The 25,079-nt window shown below is 35.9% G+C and overlaps 1 long non-coding RNA gene across 8 annotated transcripts; it reads left to right on the top strand.

Moving 5' to 3' along the window:
- Positions 1–805: 805 nt before the first annotated feature.
- On the top strand, positions 806–23,771 carry LOC127874914 (uncharacterized). 8 transcript variants are annotated; one of them, XR_008047177.1, is made up of 11 exons: positions 806–1,185; positions 1,796–1,861; positions 8,952–9,857; positions 12,213–12,712; positions 13,380–13,582; positions 14,112–14,185; positions 17,464–17,725; positions 17,991–18,037; positions 18,193–18,322; positions 22,618–22,753; positions 23,415–23,771. It is a non-coding gene; the product is annotated as an uncharacterized LOC127874914 (long non-coding RNA). The 8 variants fall into 8 exon arrangements; XR_008047176.1 differs by lacking the exon at positions 17,991–18,037 and having other exon boundaries at positions 13,380–13,551; XR_008047185.1 differs by lacking the exon at positions 17,991–18,037 and having other exon boundaries at positions 18,207–18,322.
- Positions 23,772–25,079: the final 1,308 nt, after the last annotated feature.

Here is a 25,079-nt window from a genome sequence, read left to right as displayed (position 1 = left end):
CATGGTGAATCCATCCTGATAACATGTGTATTATGTACAGGGATTTGTCTAGCCATTGTGGACAAAGGAGTCTAGTCAAATTGTGTTATTTTAAATTCATACAATGACAAATTTGGGAATTTTTATTGACTAAATGAACCGAGTTGGGATTTATTTTTTTAATCAACAAATATTGACCCATTAGGCCTTTATCTTGTTATTTTGAAAAAATAATATAAATTATAGTTACATACTTTGTGAGATGATAATAAAATAAAATTCAGATGTAATAGCAAAAAACCTGCTGATGTATTATAAAAAAATTGTTCTATAATTCATATGTGCCCTTTGAATGCTACAGTACATTGTAGCCAAAACAAGATTCAGAAATATTGATTTATAAACATGAGTAATGAAGTATTTTGACTGTCACTACATGGCATGTCTATAAATAGAAACTGAGTTCCTGGGAAAGAGACACTTTTTGACCCTGTCTTAATTTTGTGGTTGTTTAATGATTGTACATGTACACTATGTTTACCTGTTGATAGAACTGTGCAATTGTTTCAGTATGTGTAATTGTTTCCATCTGTGTACTTGTTTTGCTTCAGTTCATATCTTACTCAACAGTCGCATTTCAACATGTCAAACGTTAACTAAATAGCTCTGCTACTGAAGTTTATTGTCACGCTTAACTATTAAATTATTGAAATGTATGCATATATTTTAGATGTGTAAAGGCCTCTTTATAGCAACATATGCGTAATACAATATCACTGCAGTATGTTTAATAAGATTATTTAACATTGACAGTAATTCAATATCTTGATGTTACTCTGTTTTGCAGTAGACAAGTGTGCTGTGAGTCCCACAGGAGACAGGCTGTACATCACCAGCTTCTGGTACAACAATCTTCTCACCCTGGCCAGGGATGGCACACTCCTGGCTACATACACAGACCCAGCACTACGTGGCCCACTTGGTCTACATGTGACCCCTGCAGGCCAGGTGCTGGTCTGTGGACGCAGGTCCGACACTGTACTACAGGTGGGCTCGGAGGGAGAGAGTAAGCTGGCTAATCTTGCTACTGTGAAGGATGGAGTGTGGGGGCCATTGTCAGTCTGCTACAGCAGCACCACATCATCCATCATTGTGGGACAGTGGGACGACACCATCCTGGTGTTCAGAGTGGAATAGTGTGTACATGTATGTATTAGTTGTTGTAATTAGTGATTAGTATTTTAATGACAATGTGTTGTTTAGCATACGAACATGGTAGTGTGTGATGTTACAATACAACATTAAATGTGTAGTTAAAGATAGAAATAATTTATGTGAACATATTGTTATCTGATTATACAATGTGAGGGTTTTTGTTTGAACATTAGATCTAATGCATATTATGTTATGTTGTCATAACATTTGTGTCATTATGGTCCTAACATTTAGTTCTTGTAAATTGTGCATGAAAAAACAAAGCATTTCAACTGAAAATTTCATATTTGTACATAAATGCACATGTACATAGCAACTAAGGCTATTTTTAGACTTTCATTTCTATGAACACCATGCCATGTAAGAAATGTATATGGATGAATATTTTTTATATAAAATATTGTTTAAGTAATCTTTGGAGGCGCATATATTGGAATTTTACGCAATGTTTACAGAAAGGTAACACTTGATGTGAGATTTATTAATTTGCCACATTTTATGCTGTTGAACATCTGTTATTGATTTTCATTACATTTATATAAATTTGTGTGAATCCTAAATATACATACAAGAAAAACATCAAGCTATTTTGCTGCTCCAGTCGCTGCCGAGTCAGGACAAGGATGCTGAGGATGTGGTGGACAAGGATGACCTGAATACACAGAAGGTAACATAGACGTTTTTAATTATCAGGCCTTTTCATGGCCAATTTGGGAAAAAATGCAATTTTGGGATTTTTATTTTTTGTGTGCGAAAAGTCCATTGATTTCAGAAAAGCAAATTTAATATAACTATTTCTAAAACTTAAATTTAAAGAATAAAATCATATTACGCTAGTAATATACTTTTTTTAGATCTTATTGAAATATAATTGAGACATATTAATCATAAGGCATTTATTATGCCCCCCATTTGAAGAAGAGGGGGTATATTGTTTTGCACATGTCGGTCCTTCTGTCCGTCCACCAGATAGTGTCCTGATGATAACTAAAGAACGCTAAGGCCTAGGATCATGAAACTTCATAGGTACATTGATCATGACTGGCAGATGACCCCTATTGATTTTCAGGTCACTAGGTCAAAGGTCAAGGCCACAGTGATTCGAAATAGTCAAATGGTTACCGGATGATAACTACAGAATGCTTAAGCCTAGGATCATCAAACTTCATAGATACATTGATCATGACTGGCAGATGACCCCTATTGATTTTCAGGTCACTAAGTCAAAGGTCAAGGTCACAGTGACAAAAAACATATAAACACCATGGCTGCCACTACAACTGACAGCCCATATTGGGGCATGCATGTTTTACAAAACAGCCCTTGTTAAAGAAAGAAAAACGCTTTGCGTATGGGTCCGTTTCACATACCCATAAAAGGAAAAGACCTGCTTATGTATTCCCTATATATTAAGAATGCGCAAAAGATGAGGTGGAAAAGAAAAGTATGAATTTACTTAAGATAAAATACCCTTTTTACTTGTTTGTATAGTGTAAACTCATATATATATATATATATATATATATATATATATATATATATATATATATATATATATATATATTCATCCGAAATTTCGTGGTCAAAAAGACTTTTACGGACACATTAGTTTATTTTGTGGATTTCTCAGTTCAGAAAAATAAATGATGAATTTGTGTCAGTTACTTTTCTGTGTGTGATAAATTTGTGGATCAGTGAACCCTTAAAATCAACCAAAATAATGTCCCTGAAATAATAATGGTTTACAATGTAACCTGTGTATTAAGAATGTTATATCTCAAGGGACATAGAAGTTATGAGGTTTTTTTGAAACCTAAACGCAGATTTCGAAACCTAAACACAGACCCTAAGTTCAAGGTCAAGATCACAGGGGTAAAAATTTGTGTGCGTATGGAAAGGCCTTGTACATATACACATGCATACCAAATATGAAGGTTATATCTCAAGGGACATAGAAGTTATGAGTATTTTTCGAAACCTAAATGCAAAGTGTGACGGAAAGACGGACAGACAGACAGACGGACAGTCAGATCACTATATGCCCCCTTTTCTTTGAAAGGGGGCATACTTAAACCATTTTGTATTAAAACATTGTTGGCTAATGTTATACTAATCTGTGAATTCAAAATTATCATTTTCACTAAACTTTCAGAGATGTTATTTTATAAGCCAATATGCGGCTCATCAATAATATTAATTGTTGTCGTCTCAGATAAGCATGTCAAGTCCACATAAGCTTATCAGGTAGGACACTTGACGACTAGACTGCATTTTTGTAAAAAGGACACTTCCTTTCAACGAAAAAAACCTTTGAAGAGGAAAGTGTTGTCCCTATTAATGTGTGCAGACTGTGCAGACTTATAAGGGATAAGAATTTGAGCACATGCATTAATAGGGGGAATTTTGACAAGATGAAATTGACAAGAATGATATGATTTAACAAAACATAAAATGGCGTCTTTTATTGTGTATATCATGTTTACAGCAGGACTTGTTTTACTTGAGGATCAAAAACTCAAACTCTTCTTCAGCTCGATGCTTTCCAACTTATCATACAGGAACCTCAGTTACACAACACCCCGAGAATTTCTGTCATCCTCATAAGGCCTTGAGTTTTTATAAAGTTGTGAGATATTTAATAAAGCTTATAAATATGATTCCATGGAATACATTTGTTCTCAATAAGAAGGACCCCGGCCTCATTCCCAGAACAGTGTAATAAAAGTTTTAGAGTTAGTTTTCATGCATGCAATGGCAACAATGTAAGGTTGCATGGGAAAACAGGACTTAATGCATGTGTGTAAAGTGTCCCAGATTAGCCTGTGCAGTTTGCATATTCCATATTGGTTCGCTCAACGTTACAGCTACTGCTCAGCAAAGAAGACAACTGTCTGGTGAAAGGCTGGCTGTATAACAGTCCAGTGATGTCGGGGGACGCGGCCGTTCCATGGCTGGGGATTGCATTTTAATTTTAAAGCGGCGCAATAGGGGGCATTCTGTTTCTGACAAACACATCTCTTATTTAGATCTTATTGAAATATGATTGAGATATAATTATCCTGAGAATATTTTTTTTTTTAAATAAACGCTTTGGGTGTGGGTCTGTTGAACAGACCCATAACTTGGCAAGGAAAATGTATGCATGTGTATTTCCTGTTTATTTAGAATGCAAAAAAGATGAGGTGGAAAAGAACAGTATGTAGTTTCATTAATTGTCATCCATGCATTTAGGGAATTTTGTTAATATAGGAAGTCTCTTCTAAACGAAATTCCTTCTAGCGGAGTAGCCTGTGTGGCTGTATGGGCTCATCTGGGAAGACACTTTACGCAATATTAATAATAAATTACTGTTTTCTCAAAAGGAGGCTCAAAGCAATTCCACCTACAGTCTGTCACAGAGTTTAACAAGATGAGCCTCGTTCTGGGAAACGAGTGCTTAATGCATTCAAAGTGTCATCCACACATTAGCAAATGTATTGCACACACAGACTTATCATAGAGGATACTTTCTTATTGTGATGATTTTTTTTTGAAAGGGACTTTCTTCAAAATAATAATTAAGTATTGATGGAAAGTGTTGTCTCATGTTAGCCTGTGAGGACTGCACAGGCTACTGTGGGACACCACTATACACATTCATCAAGCCTGGGTTTTCAGTCTGTTTAAGGGTGGTATTTATACATTCGGATGAGAAGAAATATGGTATACAAACAATATGATTAAAATTTGGTTAATGAGACAATGACGTACATATACATGAAAATTCACAATAATTGTTAAGCGATAGTTATGTAAGCAATGGATGATGGAAATTACAGTGCTAAAATTTAATTGTTTTCGTGATATTCCTTTTCTCAAAGATTTGAAATCTCAATATATTTATAAATTACTGTAAATGGGTATTCAAAGTAAAAAACTTATTTTAATTAAATTATGGAAGCTTAATTCATTTAAATAAAGAAAGAATGAAAACAATTCAAAAATACAATAACAAATGTATTGATAGTACCTATTGGTGTATTTGGACTTGTTCGCAGATTAGCAGAATGGCAATTTTCTTTAAATTGTAATATACAATCGAATCCCGATGGCTCAAAGTCGCTTTGCATCAAAGCACGTTTGTATTGCTATATATTCATATACATTTCTGCCTGATGACTCGAATTTGCAGGGGTCGAATTATCGGATGGCTCAAGCTGTTTCTGCAGTCCCGGTCACAATTTTCACACGTTCTTTTGTTCGTTTGTTTTAAAGCGGCAAGGGTCGCACAAAGCTGTTACTTGATTATAAGCATGTTATAATTTCAAACATGTCATCCAATCAATGTTTAATTGATTCGAGTAAAATACAACATTTTGCATACAATCTGCGTTTTTCTTTGATGCTGTAATATAATGGCTCGAACGGCTGCATCGCAACATGTTCTATGTCATCTTGAAGAAACAAATTATTTTGTATCTTTACATCATGTCATTCTTAAAAAAACAACAAAAATGAATTAATACATATCGTGCTGTTTAATTTTTTGGTGATGTGTATAAAATGCTTATAATTGCTTTGATTCTTAGCGTTATTCCTTACATATGATAATTTGTTGATTGTATATATAACTATTTTAAAATTTTGATGACTTAAAAATATGACGTATATATTTTCTGTTCTTACTTATTCTACAAATTATTGCAAATTTATGTTAGTAAACATACACCTATTTGAAATCAGTTCGATCAAATTCCAGATGGGTCGAACTTTTGTCGTTGGTCCCGGCGAGGTTTAGTTATTGGTTTTCGCCTGTATTGAGCAATTTATGTTTCTATCGTAATTAAACTTTGGAATACACCTCTCTAAAAAAGATTTTAAATTATTGTTCTAAATGAACAATTGTGTATCAAAATTAAAAAATAAATACAATAAAGCTTTTCAAACACTTTAAAAAAATGTTGAAAAAAACTCTAAATTCATTATTATTTGTTGGAAATTAATTAATGTTCATTTGGTGGGTTTACTAATCCACGAAATAAACTCAAACACATAACAAAATAACCCGGGGCTAATACCTGTTATTACAAAATCAGGAATCCACAAATGTACGTGTCCATGAACAAGTATTTGTTTATAATCTGGAGGTGCCAACAAATATAAATCATTATCCAGTATCAGGGGGGGTAACATTCCAGTCTCCAGCTTGAATTGGTGACTTATATTTTGCTTTGTTTTATCTGTCAGGGCCTTTTTTGAAATAATAGTCTGTCAGAAAGGAGCCATGACTCGGGGCTATTTTTCCTTCTTAGGGAATGGCATTTTTTCACGAATTTCAGAATTTTGTGACTCAAATTTTCACAATTTAAAGAAGTTTGCAACTAAAATTTTCACAATGTACTCTTTTTCGCACTTTTGAAATATTCAAGACCGAAGGATGAGACAAAAATGACTCAAAACAAGCCCTGTGATTTGATTTGTGTTTGTGGATGTTTTGGGTATATTTTTTCTGAAATTTTAATTTTTCCCTAAACATATCAAATAAAGTTAATGTTGCAATTTACATTCAAAAAAAGATCGTGTCTTGGTATTGGTAAATGTGAAATTTTCTATGTTTGGGCTTCATCAAAGTACGAACGAACTAGTTTTGTCAGCAGGTAGTCATTAAGGGCAAGTAGTCTGTAACATAATTTTACTCCCAGGTGTATATGAACAGCCATTAATTTCCCTATTTTTAAAGCACTCATAATAGACACTTCTGTATTTGCAAGTGGAATATTAAAATGAGCACTAACACTTAACATTGCCACAAAAACGCATGTAAAATAATATTTTGATGGGTTTTTACAATTAAGTTCCGTGCAATTAAAAAGACCCATCATTCTTAATTTGAAGATTTTATGCTAGGAATTTTCCCAATCGTATTTATTATGATACAAATTTTCCTTATTTGTGTGGTACAGATGCTTTTTTTTGCAATAAATGCTGGTGTATTACTAACTTATATGTACAAGTTCAAAATACTGACAGGGCCAAAATATTTCATATTGGTCCCCTTAATGCTACAGCAATTGCTGAGAACAGCCGAAGACTGTTTAATGAAAGGCTCAGCCATATCAAAGTCCAGCAATGTGCGGGGACGCGGCCTATCCATATCCGTATATTATATCATTTTAGCTGTCAATAACAAGGGAGATAACTGTAGATCTGCACCAGCAGTGAGTTCTTCCTCTTAAGTTGCTTTTTAATTATTTTAGCTGACACTAACAAGGAAGATAATTAAAAATCTGCACCAGCAGTGGGGTTTGCCTTTAATTTGCTGTTTAATCAATGACACTAAAAAGGGAGAGAATTGAAGATCTGTATCAGCAGTGAGTTGTAGCCCTTTAAGTTGTTTGTTTAAATATGTCTAACAACTTTATAACATGTTGATTTACTTTGGAACTGTTTTCTAGTGTGAATTTTTACAGATTTGAACAATCAAATATCTGTAAAGGCATGGTAAAATATTGTGTGTGTGTTTTTTGCAACTTTGCAAAGACATTAATATTTAATTGTTTCCTCCTGTTTATTGAAAAATATATTAAAGGGGCCTTTTCACAGATTTTGGCATTTTTTTAACTTATTCATTAAATGCTTTATATTGATAAATGTAAACATTGGATCGTAAAAGCTCCAGTAAAAAATCAAGAAAAAAAAAAGAAAAAGGAAAAGAACATTGCCCGGAGCAGGTTTCGAACCAGTGACCCCTGGAGTCCTGCCAGAGTCCTGAAGTAAAAACGCTTTAGCCTACTGAGCTATTCCGCCGAGTACACATTCTTGACGTATTTTATACGTTATATAAGCAATCTTCGTAGTTTCACAAAATTTAACAACAAAAAACAGAACTCTTCAAATTATTCAATCGTTTCGCGTTGCAACGCTTTATAATTTTTAGGTTTTAAAATCGTCAAAAGATGCATATAATGGCTATATTAGAGCATGGTTAATGTTCAGTATTACTGTTTCCTCAAAAATATCATAACTAAAACGAAAACTTACGAATCTGAAACAACTTTTTTCAATTTTGTCAATTTACCAAAGCGTGAAAAGATCCCTTTAACAGTAAAACATCTGTAAAGGCATTATAAAAGTAAAGAGATTAATATAATGAGTACAATTAGAAAAAATCATGCTATAAAGATAAATTAACTGTGCTGTGGGGAAATGGGGCTTAATGCATGTGCTTAACTTGTTGTCACATATTAGCCTGTGCAGACAGTACAGGCTAATGAGGGACATCAATTTGCTCTTTAATGTGGTTTTGCTGGAAAGAAGTATCTTCTTTATTATAATAATCCAAAGTGTCCTCCCTGATTTGCTTATGTGTATTTTACATGCTACACATCCTAATATTGATTAGCTGCATATTGGCTTATGAAATTACATATCTAAAAGTTAAGTAAGGATAATAATTATGAATTTACAGGTTAGTAAAGCTTTAGCCAACACGTGTTATGTCTTAATACACAATAGTTTAATTGTATTAACGTTCATGCTATTAACGTCAATGAACCAATAAAATGCCAGATTAGACATTCATGAGATAGACGTTTTGCTCTTGAAAACCTTTACATCCAAGAAGCAGAGTTTTTAAATAATGTAATATAAACATCTGTTATAAATTCATATCACCCACTGTGTCTTAACATCCAACCAAGAAGCAGAATTTTTTAAAGAATGTAATATAAACATTTGTAACAAGTTCATATCACCCACTGTGCTATTGTTGTTTTTAGGAGAGCACCAGCATTGATATGTAGTTAGCCCAGCAACAGCTCCAGTCCGGCCTGCAGGAGCTCCAGTCCAGGGCGACCCTTCTTCTCTCCTGACCCCAAGCTACTCCCCTAGACCTCCGGCCTCAAAGGGTCAGCAGTGTTTAACAATTCCGTTCTGCAGGAAATTCTGAGCACATCGAGATTTCATGTGCTGTTCTCAACTACCGCTATGTCCGTGTCGAGTTTCCCACACTTGCATCTGAGTAGTTTTGTTTAGCTGGAGTGCCTGAGTGGGACGAGTGCTAAAGACACCAGGAGTTATAGCAGTAGTTTTGGTAACGCTAACAGTCAGTTCTCGATGTTGGACATCACGAAGAATGACCAGTTAAATAACATGTTCCATTTTTTTATGGGACGAACAGAAATTCAGCAAAGAATTTGAGAAAATCAAGAAACAATTCAAGCCATAAATTCAACAGTGTTACCTTGCCAAGGGGAATACTTTTGATGTTGATAGTGCGGGCAACAGTAGCTGTGCGGACTTTCACGGTTTGTCCTTTCAGGGGAAAAAGTGTCCTAAGAGAATGCGCTTTTGACGCTAATGCTGACAAAGGCAGTAATGACTAGGTTGTGAACATACAGAACACGATACATCAATGGGGTGTGTTCTTCTGGCGCGAAATCCGCGAAATATTGGAAACACTCTGCTAAAAGCGAACAAGTGCGTTTTGTTACGAGAACTTGAAACTCTGAACCCAAAGGGCATCGTATTGATTCGAGGCTAAAGAAGGCCTTGAAATATGACAGCATTTTTGTTGTATGATCCAGTGCGCCATTCGACGCTCAACCGAAGTTAATCAGAACTCAAACTCAATCCTTAACAATATCAGTGAGGCCAGCGTGTCATCTCAGCTTGTTGAGCTTCAGGTGAGACCTTACTGTTTTATGTATTTTGAAAATTGGGGCTGATATTTCAGTCCCATTCGTAATCTCAAAACGTCTATATTTCCCATAATTACTGGCTAAAATTCTTAATTCAATATTTGTTTAAATAGGTTGGGACATTAAGTTCATTTCCTTATGCGGCTCCATAAGTTGAACCTTAATGCAATTAATGTGGATAGCTCTTGTTCTCAATGTTTAAATGTTTGTTAACGATAAAACAATCCTAATTTAAATCAAAACAGCAGGATTTTTCCTAAATTTTCCTAATTTCAAATATTGTTTCATGTACAATAAACTCTGCACAGAGCTAGCCCCTGTTCTAGCACATTTAATAGTCTTTTATGAGAATAATTGGCTTGATTTGCAAATTTCACTAAGTGTTATTAATATTTTGAAGTTGTTGGTGTTCTAAACATATTTCACATAAAATTGGACATGATAATTATTTAAAATATGGCCGGGATGTTTGCAAAACAATTGCACTTTATTGCTTTCAGAAGTGAAACTTTAAGTCTTAAGTATGTCCTACAAAAACTTGGCTATATATTCGAGAAATCAACAAATATCAATACAGCGAATTAATTTAATCAGAAAATGCTATAATAACTAGTATAATGGCCCTGGTAGCCAGATAGAGTGGCGTAGGTTTCTCTCACCATAGATGTCCATCGTTTTTTGTATTTCTGTCTAACTCATATACAAAACGTGTTTGATCAAGTACACATACACTTACAGTATTTAACTCACATCTATTGTTTTTAGCCGGATTTTTTTCGAAAAAATCTCGGCTTATAGATTGATGTTGTCGGGCGGGCGGGGGGGGCGGGGTGGCGGCGTGCTCGAAAATGTTAAAGTTCTTATTTCATGGTATAATTTTGGTATGCTTGGACCTAGAGTCTTCAAACTTGACATGAAGGTTGGCCAGGATTAACAGATGACCACTGGTCATTTCAAGGTCATTCATTTGAAGGTCAAGGTCACTGTGACCTTCAATATAAAAAATGTTAAAGTTGTTATAACTTTGGTATGCTTGGACCTAGAGTCTTGAAACTTGACATGAAGGTTGGCCATAACTAGTTAGTAACCACTGGTCATTTCAAGGTCATTCATTTGAAGGTCAAGGTCACTGTGACCTTGAATGTAAAAATGTTAAAGTTCTTATTTCATGGTATAACTTTGGTATGCTTGGACCTAGAGTCTTCAAACTTGACATGAAGGTTGGCCAGGATTAACAGATGACCACTGGTCATTTCAAGGTCATTCATTTGAAGGTGAAGGTCACTGTGACCTTCAATATAAAAATGTTAAAGTTGTTATAACTTTGGTATGCTTGGACCTAGAGTCTTGAAACTTGACATGAAGGTTGGCCAGAACTAGTAAGTAACCACTGGACATTTCAATGTCATTCATTTGAAGGTCAAGGTCACTGTGACCTTGAATGTAAAAATGTTAAAGTTGTTATAACTTTGGTATGCTTGGACCTAGAGTCTTGAAACTTGACATGAAGGTTGGCCAGAACTAGTAAGTAACCACTGGACATTTCAAGGTCATTCATTTGAAGGTCAAGGTCACTGTGACCTTGAATGTAAAAATGTTAAAGTTCTTATTTCATGTTATAACTTTGGTATGCTTGTACCTAGAGTCTTCAAACTTGAAATAAAGATTGGCCAGTACTAGAAGATGACCACTGGTCATTTCAATGTCATTCATTTGAAGGTCAAGGTCACTGTGAAGGTACTTTCCTGTCATTTAAATCAAAAATCCGGCTTCAATGCGGTCATCTCCGACCGCGGAACTCTTGTTGATGATATGTCATACAGTTGTATTGTTTTACTTTTGATGTTGTTCAGTCTCACATTCTTAGTTTTATACATATAAAGGTGTACAGTATCATGTTTTAAGTTTTATAATGACATATTTAAAGAGTATCACATTAAAAATTATATAGTATTACATGAATTTTAAAGTTGTTGATTCTCACATTTTGTTGTATAGTTGCACTTTTTAAGGAGTACAGTCGCACACTTTAATTTGCTAAAGTTATGCCTGTTTTTGTTTTTTGTTTAGATAAGTATTTTACCTTGCTACAAACTGTACTTTACCGTGTATTCTTCGCGGTTTTAAACAACAAAATTTTTATGTAAAGTTGGTGAAAGTAACTCATTGATTCAACGCTATTCTGAGTTCAAATTTGTGAATAATTAATTGCGATATCCTGAATATCAATTATAGACGCAATGTTTGTCATTAAAAAAGGTGTGTAAAGTAAGTTTGTTTTAATATTCATTCGTCACTAAATACAATCTGGGTTTAGTTTGCTTTCCATTGCTTTTTCAGCAAACATGAGCCCACAAGACAAACATTATTGTACAATCCCGACCCCCTTTTGCAAAAATATTACAACTCTCTCAAGAAATTCAGCACGAAATCCTCTTGTGTCAGCCTTACATGCTTCCTATCAAGATATTTTCCCATGTTTGCTTCATCAACACTTCCAACAGCGGATCCTTGGTAATTTAGACTTCCGTTCCAGCGTGGATGGGGCTTAGCAATAAATTGATGCTGGGCAACGGCAAATTGTTCGGGGCGAGTCGCTCGAACGGAAACGATCTGACCCAACAGATAGCTTATAGTGATGTGTCCATTAATGTGACTGACCTCGATATGTTGCTTTTAAATAATGCGAACCTTACACCAGAAGAACAGTCTGCAAGCAATTTAGGCCATTTAACAACCGTTGTTGTCTGGAATTCACGGCTTTGGGTTGACGAATTTGGCGTCAGGACTTGCTCTATCTCTGTCTACGGCAGCAGCAGCAGAAACAACAAAAAAAACAGGTAGTATTTGAGCGGTGCTCTGGGATACGGGTTTCAATGTATGTGCTTAAAGTGTCATCCCTGATTAGCCTGTGCAGACTGCACATACATTGAGTCATATTGCTTAAAGTGTCATCCCTGATTAGCCTGTGCAGACTGCACATACATTGAGTCCCAGTAAAGTGTCATCCCTGATTAGCCTGTGCAGACTGCACATACATTGAGTCCTATTAAAGTGTCATCCCAGATTAGCCTGTGCAGACTGCGCATACATTGAGTCCCATTTTACCAGAATGAGGCTCATATAAGTGTATCAGTCTTCTTTCTGCCCGATTAAGGAAAAGTTCCTAGCATCAAATGGGAATTTTGGTGTTTTTAAATTTATCAAACTTGGTAAATAAGAAGCAAATAACGGTTGATATCATATCAGTTTAAATCACAGAAGGTCAGCGCACAGTGTTGTCTATTTTTCAGCCAAAGGTCAGCCCCTGAACCCAAAGTTTATCATTGTATAACAAAAATTAATATAATTAATGTAATTGTTTCATTCGTTTTAATTTGAGTAAAACAATTATTTAATGCCTTTAGTTCATTAAACAATAATTTTCTTTATTTATTTTTGATATTTATTTAAGTGCCTGCATTTTGTTTTAAGAGCCAGTTCTTACAGAACTCTATTCAATCATAGATTGGTAACCAGCTGTACAACAGGCTCTCTTGCCAGCTGGGCCCAGACACCCAGGGACACTTCCTTCACATGGGTGGTGGTGGGTGGCTCTCGGCGAAGGACTTTTGGGCAGTTCAACGTGTCCTACTCGCAGAGTGCAGCCAATCTAAACATGGGGCTCCACATTTTCCTGGTCAAGATTACCTTATCCAAATAGTAGATTGGTAGTGTAATTTACTTTGTATTATGTGCAGTTGTTTTACTCCAAATTTCAATTCAAATAGTTTGTGTGTGTTATATATTGATAATACTCTCTCATGGGTGCTAACTTAAAAAATCATCAGGTAATCGTAAATATTTGTATTGTTTTGTATTGCCTTGAAAGTGTGTAAGGGGGGGGGCTTTAAGATTTATCCTTGTCAGTAATTCTATCTGTCCTTGCTTCCATCATTCCCTATGTCCAACCCACCTTTTTGTTGTTGAACTGCACTTAAAAAATATTGGTTTCAGAGGGATGAAACATGTCAGAATCAAGTGTATAGTATATAGATGGCTATGTTTGTATCAAGTCTTTGGTGTATAATCCATTTGTATCAAAAGCCTACAAACATGATGTATTTCTTATAAATGTTTTACTTAAACAACATTGATTGACTTCCAATATAACTGATACAATATCAGAATGTTTTGAATAATTTGGTTTACATGGGACACATTTATGGGATGCGCTAAGATTTTTTAATCTGTTCGCAGAAGCCTTATCCTCAAAAGTTCAGGTCCAAAGAAAGATGGTGACCAACTGCAACTCAGCCACTTCATCTCAATAGGTAAGTTCTTGTGCCATTGCAAAAGGGGCCACTATGGCAAAGCATTCAGGAGACCCAGTCTCAATAGCCTAAGACGTTAGATGCAATAAAGCTTTAATAAGCAGGTTAAACCTAATTCAAACTTTGGTTTCTGCTCATCATTTAATTGACCAGTTTATCTTATTTCAATTTAGGAGTTCAGCGATAAACTCTTGTATCGAATATAGAAAGAAGAAGTTTCAATTTTAACCCTCAATATTGCATTTTAAATTGATCATAAAGAGCTATATTAACACTCAAAACAACAACACCAACAAACAATTTATCAGCAGGTACCAACATATTTGACTCTTTAACTCTTTACAAAATCAGGTCCCATACTAATTGTAATTATGATTCTTTTTTCTGCGTAGCTGTGTAATGTCACTTTTGAACTTAGGTGTCCTTTAGGTAATACATTAATAAAAATGCCCGCGGCTACCCATGAATGAATACACTTAATTTAGTCCATTGGCTGATTTGAGAATACCACCAGAACATTGGAAACACGGCCGTGTCTTTCTAACACAGTTTTACTGCGTGTTCAGCATGAAACAATTTTATCTCTTATGAAAAGGCATGATAGATAGAACAGTTTTACACTCAACTCTTCACATCAATACAATTTGTGCGTAGATTCTACACCATCGTCAGTTCGCGGTTAGTGCGTGTGAATGTCAGAGTTTATATACAGGTCATTGCTGCGTTATATATAATAAAGACGCTATAGCGTGAACTAGCTGAACTGGAATTTTGTTAAGACCAGAAAGATGTTAAATGAAGATATCCAGCGATATAATTATGGTATGTCAATAAAAGATTCTTTATGTGTTTTCAACAATACCATAATAAATATTATTTTCAATTAATTTAACAAGAATTATTCCACCATATTGACTAAAGTATTAAGAATGAGCGCGATGATTCTCGATACTGTTTATACTCGAATCAAATAGCAATGCCCGACAAACCACTAAAACAGGTTTGTTTAAATATTTAAAATATGTACGGATACTTCGCATGTGGCCGGTTGACTTAAATGTTTTAATTTCACTTCCATTATTCATTTGGTTTTCTGTTTTGTATCTATAGGTTTATGACCAGCAAGATGTAATAATGTAAAATAAGCCGCAAAAACTCCACGTAACATCCCGTTCTGCGTGTGATGCAGCTAAGAACTGCACCGAAAAAGACATTTCGCTATCCTTGATCTCATTCATTGAACTCTTTACCTTTCATAAACTCCAACCACAATCAACGTCGTATATCATTTTAAAAGATATTTCTTGTTTACCATTGATGCATAAGAGAGTTCAGTGATGTCTATAGCTTTGAATAAGATGAATTTTTCTGTTGTCGGTATCTGTATATCAACTTTAATGACCAATTGTGACCTATCCACTATGTGATGATAGTTTTAATGGTAAACAAAGCACATGCCAGTAATAGTGTAAGTAGCTTTTTATTGATTGCATCAGGAATCGCCCATATGACTATTACACCCAGAACAATCTTAAATGTTACGTGTTGCAAATCAACACATTTAATGATCATTTTAGTTGATTTGAGCACGAAGTTCTCAAAGTGAGACATTGTGATCACCTTATGTTAGGGATCATGCCATACATGCCATACGTCCCGGATTGTCCGGGACAGTCCCGGAAATGAAGAACTTGTCCCGCTGTCCCGGAAATCTGTCAAATGTCCCGGAATTTACAAAATCCATATATACATGTACCTTTTCTTAGGCTTAACTGCACCTCGAATCTGTGTATATCTGCAGCGTCTCCATGACAATGCCTACCCGAATAGGCAGACTACGCTACGTGTCAAAATCGATCAATTAACAGGGGTCCTGTTATCATTTCGATTGTCTCACGTTCGCGGTCAAACCAAAAAGGCGGCATTGTTTAATGTGGTTGTTAATTGACTTTAATCTACTACGTCATTATTTCCCGCTGCGCAAGGGCAAAGGATAGTTGTTCACACATCTGTAGTCCAACATCGCTGAGTGAATAAAGGCGTATCAACAACTACGCGTTACACACCAGTCTTAATAACAATAACGCAGTGACGTCACCATCTATGTTTAGAACGCTTACACTGAAAACACGTGGCTTGTATCTAGTAACGGAAGTAGTAATGTTTAATTTGACGTTAATATATCAAGTGTATTTCGGATAGGCTTTCGAACTATTGCAATTAACGATGCGAAACAAAACAAAAAACGTATCAAAAATGCATTAGTCTATAAATATTGCTACATTTTATACATGTCCTGGAAAATCGGCAAAAGTCCCGGACAATTTAACTCAATGTCCCGGAATTGGTCTGAAAAATTATGGCATGTATGGATCATGCTGTGTGCTGCTTCAACTTATAGCTTGTTACCAATCTAGAAGCATGAGTTGTTATTGAATCTTGATGAAACTTGGTAATATTTTTTATCTGGACAATATCTAAGCCAATTTGCATCGTGTTAACATGCATCCTAAAACTAGGTCATCTATTCAAATAACAGAAAATCATGGTCGACACTCTAGAGTCTAGACGTCACGATTAAGATTCAATCTTGATGAAACTTGAATAAACTTGGTGTCAAGGCTCAATAATGCTGAAATATGGTCAGAATGCTTTCTTGGCATTTGAATTAAACACCGCTAAATTCCCCCTTAACTTGATTTTGCTAAGAAGATTTATCTTTAAACGAAAAATGCAATCAAAGCTTGGTTTTCCCAGCAAGGCTCATGTATTATAGAATTATTGTGGCAGCTGCATGTGGGCTGTTGGGCAGTGGCCTCACCTATAACCTCTGCTCTCTGTTTTAAGACAATTTAAATTGGATCTTCATGAAAGTTATCCATCATCATGATTCATGTTTGTGGGCTTAATAAAAATGTTCTCGTCTAATGAAGACACATTGACCGTTCTGCAATGATTAATAAAAACCAGTCTTCTGGAGTAGTGTAGTTTTTTTCTTCATTTTTAGGTATACGAACTGTCTGTAATTTACAGTGTAAAATTGCGACTTGTCTTAGCATAAATGCGATTATAATTTATTTAATTTTCCTATTTTTTTACAGCTCATACATTGCATAACTGTGTAATGCTTTGAATAGTGTATCACACGTGTCTATTTAAATGTCAAATATTGACTTGCCTTCAAGGTAGGACATTGCAGTGAATAGAAGCATGACTTTCTGCTGATGCAACTAGATATTCACTTTGTTGATATTTGATTTCATATGACAACATGCCAGTGAACAAGGCACCCTTCCTAAACCCTCGCCGACTGCGCTAAATGGGAACCTTAATATACATGAGATTCCAGGCGGAATGTAAAATCTGTACCACTCTGATCTCCAGTAGCAGCCCCAGCCGCGGGAGGCCGATTCATGATGCACCTATGGCCTTAATTATCTCTGAACATCCCAACCTCACATGACCTGTAGGGCGGGGATGTATATAAATGATCATTAAATCCCACAAACCAAGGAGAGGTTATATTGGAGTCAATTTTATGTTAGTTGGTCAGTAAGAGGGGAGTTTCGTCTGAATTTTCTGTAAATATATTTTTACCTCACCACATCTACATTTCTAAAGGGATTAAGTTAAAACTTCAATCATGTGAACCCCATGAAGTCTGGATTGAGAGTTAGTGGTCATTTTGTGACAAAGCTCTAACTAAGTATTGGTCAAGTCACTGTCTTGCATAAAAATATTTTACTGTTTCTGTATCTCACCATACATGGGAATTCAGAGGTTGTTATACTTATATTTGATTCAGGGGAAGGGGGGTTAACTAAACGTGTGCCCACAGTTGCACAGAGCCGTGTGAGTATTTTTGTTTAAAAACAACGAAAGCATTATATCCCTTGCATCAATTGTGATATAAGATTTTAAATCAATGTACTATTGTAATATTAATAATCTTACATTATACCAAATGTTCCAATATATATATATATATATATATAATTGTTTTCCAGTGGTTCATGTTCAGTGTCAAGCAGTATCCTAGCAATCAAGTCAAGTCAGCGCAGCAGCAACAACAGATGCAGCAGCAGTCGTACGCAATACATCAACAACACTGGTGCATATGCATTAAACTATAAAGAAGTATGAAGGCAAACATGTCTGTATAAATTTAGTTTATTCTCAACCATTTAATATTAACTTGTTATATTTATGCCCCCCTTCGAAGAAGAGGGGGTATATTGCTTTGCTCACGTTGGTCTGTCAGTCTGTCTGTCGGTCTGTCAGTCCGTCCACCAGGTGGTTGTCAGATGATAACTCAAGAACGCTTGGGCCTAGGATCATGAAACTTCATAGGTACATTGATCATGACTCGCAGATGACCCCTATTGATTTTGAGGTCACTAGGTCAAAGGTCAAGCTCACGAAATAGTAAAATGGTTTTTGAATGATAACTCAAGAATGCATACACGGCCAACAGGGCAAACTCTGAACAATATTACTGAAGCAACTGGTCTGTAATCCTAAATCTATAATTATCAGTCCAATGAAACATCATCCTTTGAGTAAATATGAATATGAGATTTTTTGTATGTTTTGTATATTAAATATTGTGTTAATTAGAGCTGCAACGATTCACCAACAGCTCAATTCGATTCGATTTCGATTTCAGACACTCCGATACCGATTATTTCGATTTGATTCATCTTCAAACCTAGTTTTATCATATATTCACTCTTATGCCTCAAAATTAACATTTCTGTTCAAATGTGATTTCAATAAAACACATAAAAAAGAATAGCAAATTAGGAATTTTAATATAAAAACTTCTCACTAGAAGATTGTGTTGATTACACAATAATATAAAAAATAAATAAACAAGAGGGCCTGAAAGGCCCAAGGTATCCCCCGCAACATATGCTTTGTTTGAGGATGGGTGCAAATTGGACGGATGAACATAATGATAGATGGACGGACGGAGGACAATAACACAAAACTAAGACAAAGGAAGGTTCTTAAGCACAAAAGTGCCGGACGGACAGCCGGACGGACGAACAACGCCAAAACAATATCCCTCCGCCTCTGGCGCGGGAATATATTCATACCACATTTTAAAGAAATCCGCCAAAGCGCTTCCAAGATATGGCTCCGGACACAAAAATTCCTATAGTAAAAAGCATTTTTTCAAGATACAAAGGGCCATAAGTCTGTTTTTAACAGATGGTGTACAATGCCATTTGGCGTGCATCATCCTCTTATGCATATATATACTCATACCAAGTTTCAATGAAATCCGCCAAAAAACTTCCAAGATATGGCTCCGGACACTAAAAAGCATTTTTTCAAGATACAAAGGGCCATAAGTCTGTTTTTAACAGATGGTGTACAATGCCATTTGGTGTGCATCATCCTCTTATGCATATATATACTCATACCAAGTTTAAATGAAATCCACCAAAGAACTTCCAAGATATGGCTCCGGACACAAAAGTGCCGGACGGACGGACAGCCGGACGGACGGACAACGCCAAAACAATATCCCTCCGCCTCTGGCGGGGGATAATAATGATAAGAACCTATCTGGAATCATATGAATGGTTGTACTATCACTATTATACTTTTACCCAAAACCGCTATAAGCATGTCTTCCATTGTGCCATGACAGCATCACCTGTTACCTGTAGGACAAATCACATTCTCTAATAAACTTAACGAAATTCCAACAGAAATAGAACTACTTTTCTGGCTCGCGACTTCAGAAGTTGCACTTGTGCCACCTCTTAGTCTTGCTAAATCAACGTTATGTTTTCGTTTGACATATTGCATTAGAGTAGTGGTTGAGCCGGACTTAGTGTACGCCACATCCATGAAGCACAGTTTGCACTTTGCTTTATCGGTAGGGCTACCATCCCGAAACCCAAAATACTGCAACACTTTTAGTTTTTGCTTCTTAGGCGCATCTGATAATTTCAATTTGTCGGCAACAACTTGTTCAGCCATTTTGACGCTTTTTCCGAAAGTAGACCGTAACGCGCTTATTGATTGGATGACTAAAGTATTAAGCAACCAATCGCGCGCGTCGTAATTACAGGTAAAGAAAAAACCTCCACCTTCCCGTATCAATAGTCAGAATACAGCGTGCTTTACGTATCTATGCATATATATGTATATATTTTAAAGAATCGAATCGAATTTGGTAGGTTTGGTATCGCAATCGAATCGAAGCATTTCAAATCGATTTTCAATGAATAGGATCGAATCGTTGCAGCTCTAGTGTTAATGTTTAATTTTGTTGATTAATATAAATATAAGCAGGACAGGGTAGGTAATACACTATTATATCTTTCTTATATACAGGGGAAACAAATGCAATAAGTTTATATTTCATGTTTAATGAATAGAGGATATCACCCCCCCCCCCCCCATTTTTTTTTAACATGATGTAATAAATTACCACACCCCACATTAAACCCCTTCTCACACCCCACCCCCTCTCACCCCCCACCCCCCTACCCCCCCATCCCCCTACCCCCCCCCATTCCCCCTATCCCCCCCCTACTTCCCCAACCCCCACCCACCTCCCCCCACCCCCCCAATTTATTTTTTTTAAACATCTTATAAATTACCACACCCGACATTATACCCCCTCTCACCCCCATCCCCCTACCCCCCACCCACCCCCCCAAAAAAATATTTTTTTTAAACATCTAATAAATAACCCAACCCCACATTATTACCCCCTCTTATTCCCCAACTCCCTACCCCCACCCCCCTACCCCCAGCCCCCACATCTCCCACCCCCCAATTTTTTTAAAAACATCTTATAAATGAACACACCCCACATTATACCCCCCTGTCACCCCCCCTTCCCCCACGCCTTCTACCCCCCCCCCCCCCCCCACCCCCCCCCCCCCAATTTTTTTTAACATCTTATTAATGACCACACCCCACATTATACCCCCCCTCTCACCCCCCTAAACCCCACCACCCCCCCCCCCATTTTTTTTAAACATCTAATAAATTACCCCACCCCACATTATTACCCCTCTCACCCCCCCCCCCCCCTAACCCCCAACCCCCACCCCTCCCCCCCCCCCATTTTTTTAAACATCTTATAAATTTCCGCACCCCACATTATGCCCGCCTCTCACTCCCCCCCCCCTACTGTACCCCACCCCCACCCCCCATTTTATTTTTATTTTTAAACATCTTATACATTACCACACCCCACATTATACCCCCCTCTCACCCCCCTACCCACCCCCCACTCCCCCATCCCCCCCCCCAAAAAAAAAATAAATATTTTTTTAATCAAGGTCAAGGTCACAGTGACTCAAAATAGTACAATGGTTTCCGGATGATAACTTACATTAGGTCAAAGGTCAAGGTCACAGTGACAAAAAACGTATTCACACAATGGCTGCCACTACAACTGACAGCCCATATGGGGGCATGCATGTTTTACAAACAGCCCTTGTTTATCAAAATATATGTAAGCATATTGATACATATAACTTTGCTTTGATTAAGTGTTCGTTTTATTTCACTCTGCCTCTTCTTGCCATGTTGAGGATGGCCCGCACATTGCCCCTGTACTGACCTGGGGGTTATTTGTATGGTCTATGGGCTTGGATGGTCATGGAAGTAAGAAAGTGTATGATTTTAAAGGGATTTATTCACAGATTTTGTATTTATTGTAAGTTATTCCATGAACTGTACTATTTCCATTGTAATTCTATTTATTAAAATAGATTGCAAATTCTTTAACCCATTTATTTTATATTGATCCATCGTTATCTGCAAATAAAGATCCATCTTTATCAGTTAAGAAAAGGACACTAACATAGGGCATCAGCAAGAACTAATTAAGATCCGCAACATTTAGGTTGGTGACTGTGTCTTTTTTAAAAATCATTACTATTTCTCTAGATTTACTATTTCTCTAGATCTATTTATTCATTTCATTACGTACATGTACTTGCAGACGTGAAAAGACTGGAATAATTTAAAAATTAATAATTCATTTAAGTCTTTTAAGCGGATACTTTGGGCGCTTTACACCCCAAGGTACGTGATTAATAAATTTTATGAAAAAGAAAAAAAATCTAGCTATGATCTCTTTTAAACCACAGGCCTTGGTTGTCAGTGATGTTCTGGCTTGGTCATTTTTAACTGTCTACAGACCCCCCCCCCCCCCCCCCCCCCCCCCGGTTGGATTGGACAAAATCCAAGGGAAGTAATAAAGCTTTAAAGGGAGATGATGTCTATACCTGCCAAATGATAAATTGAAATTTTATTTCAAAGTGGCACAGTAGGGGGCATTGTGTTTCGTGTTTCTGACAAACACATCTCTTGTTGTCAAGCTTTCTCAGCCAAGAGTTGGCACCCGCTATGCAGTGCTCTTGTTTCATTTGGCACATGATTGACTTTATTTCCAGGAAAACCGGATAACAAAGCGTTGATTTTGTTCTGGATGCATTAGCAGTCACAGTACATGAACCGACAGTAGTCATCTTCTCGAGATTCTGGCCTCTGAACCATCAGTCTATGAACATAATGCAGAGCAATCTAGGGGTGAGTTTTCAAGTCATGTGTTTATTTTTGGTATGCCCACTAATTCAGAGATGTGTGGGTGCATGTAGATTCACCCTTGTCCGTCGATACATCAATCCAGCTGTCAAATTTTGTGTCTAGTGTAACCTTGAAAAGTATTGCTTCTTGTGTGATGAAACCAAATATATTTACCATAATGCAAACTTTCCTACTTGTGTATTTTGTTTCATAATTTCTTTGATATAAATTGAGTTTTGAGACACAAGTAGAAAACCTTTCTCTTACTTCATACAAGTCATTTGAGTTTTCTCAAAAAAACTCTCGCCAAATACATATTTTTGGGGCCATCATCTAGTAGGCCCTTCCTTATTGTTATTTATGATTAGGTAATATTTGTCCGATAGCAAAAAGTATCTTTATAAAAAATTCGGGTACAGCCTAATATTGGCCGGGTGCCTTAAAGCGCATTTTTTGTACCCTGGGTATAGTGTGGTATACTTTAAGAGTACATGGAATACTCTTAAGTAGTACGCGAGCCAACAAGGACCAATCGAGCCATCATTTCCTCTATGGATTCAAATCAGATCATTCGAAACACCCTATGGAAGTTCTGTGCTTGTTCTTTATTTCCTTTGGTTTCAACAATTGAAGGAAAAACTGTATTACATCTTTCTTTTTTCAGACGCCAATTGACGAAATCAAACTGACCAATCAGCAACAAAGCCTGTTGCAGCAGTTGTTACCATATTGACCCCAGTCAAATCATGGAAGCTTAGACATAAATACTGTTTAAGATGTGCCAGTCTCTACAGACCTCGTGGTCTGTTAAGCACTTACTCTGACAGGTGTCATCTTTGGATTTTGTGACAGGTGGAAAATGAATAACCTTGTTCAGATTGAAATGGCAGAATGAAAAAGCACAATTCACGCGAAAAGCCATATATTAATTTGACCAGCCATGGTTTGTTGGAAGAAAAACAATCTGTCATGTATTATGGAAACTTTGATGCTGTCAGTCATTAACAATTGATGAGATATGTTAAATGATTTTTAGTATAATGAGATTAAGGTAACTTGATAAAGGCGTGTATGTTAAGTAATACTTTAAGCCCACATATTGCACGTCTATATAATTACTTTGTTTGTATTACGAAACTTGCATCTGATAACGTTATATGCATGGAAAATAAATTTTACTTCAGACATTCTTTCATACATTGAGCTTGAGATAATTCAAAGCTGTTTAAATGATGCTGGTAACTTGGACGCAATCACAAAATATGTATTGGATTCGGTTCATGTAACTTGTAATGCTGGTAACTTGGACGCAATCACAAAATATGTATTGGATTCTGTTCATGTAATAAGCATGTTTCAGTTTTCTGTTTTTACATGCAATATAGAAATGCTAGCTAAAATAACTGTGCAGAAAGGTTGAGAGTTTGAGGCTTCCTATTTGATCTGTCTGTCTTTTTCTATACAATAATCTTATTAAGTTTGCTCATTTGGGTCCGTATTTTATCAAGAATCTTGTTAAGTATGGCAGTATTTGAAATGAATATAAATTGAATGTAGACAACATTATTTAATCTTTCAATTGTCAGTTCTGTATTTACTTTTTTAACTTTATTGATTTGAATGGAGATTGTTTGTTAAATTATAAGATAATTACTTGTTCTTTATTTGGAATGCTTTAATTGTTTTGAAACTGAGTATTTAAAAATAAATTTATTAAATAATTATGATAAGGTTCATGAATAAAAGCCAAAGTCGTGATTGTTATTGTCTATTTTTTGTTGTTATATACATTATTTACATGCTCATAAATGTTGACAATTGTGTTCGGACATAATATATGTTTTATGTCTTACATTTGTGTATATACACATTTTGAAGACCGGATTTTCATGCTCTCAACTCATTTACCGGTAGTAACTTTACCAAAAATAAATGTTTATCACTGTATGATGGTAAATTTTGCAACTGATATATAGAGCAACTTTAAAATAATTGTATGTTCGATGTAAATAACTCATATATTGTTTCCATTTTGATGAGATAAACTCTATGTTTTCACTCCTTTGTACACATCCTTTGTAAACGGTACATCTTGTAGATTTTTGGTAACGCAAACAATTTAGCCCCTGTTAAATATTTATACAGGATAACAGATTCTGAAATTTAGCAATAGGAACAGGTTGTTAGATGCAATGCTTTTTAGTTTTCAAAGTTTACCAAGTATTTTAAACATTTGCTTAATTATGTTTTACATTCTAAAGAATAATTGATATCTCAAAACGTAAATCACTAAATTACAAATCAAGGGAGAGTTATGTAATATGCTTGC

This window comes from Dreissena polymorpha, chromosome 1 (genome assembly GCF_020536995.1).
Source record: "Dreissena polymorpha isolate Duluth1 chromosome 1, UMN_Dpol_1.0, whole genome shotgun sequence".
NCBI lineage: Eukaryota > Metazoa > Mollusca > Bivalvia > Myida > Dreissenidae > Dreissena > Dreissena polymorpha.
Note: the sequence above shows the minus strand (reverse complement) of the source record. Positions and strands in the feature narration are given on the sequence as shown.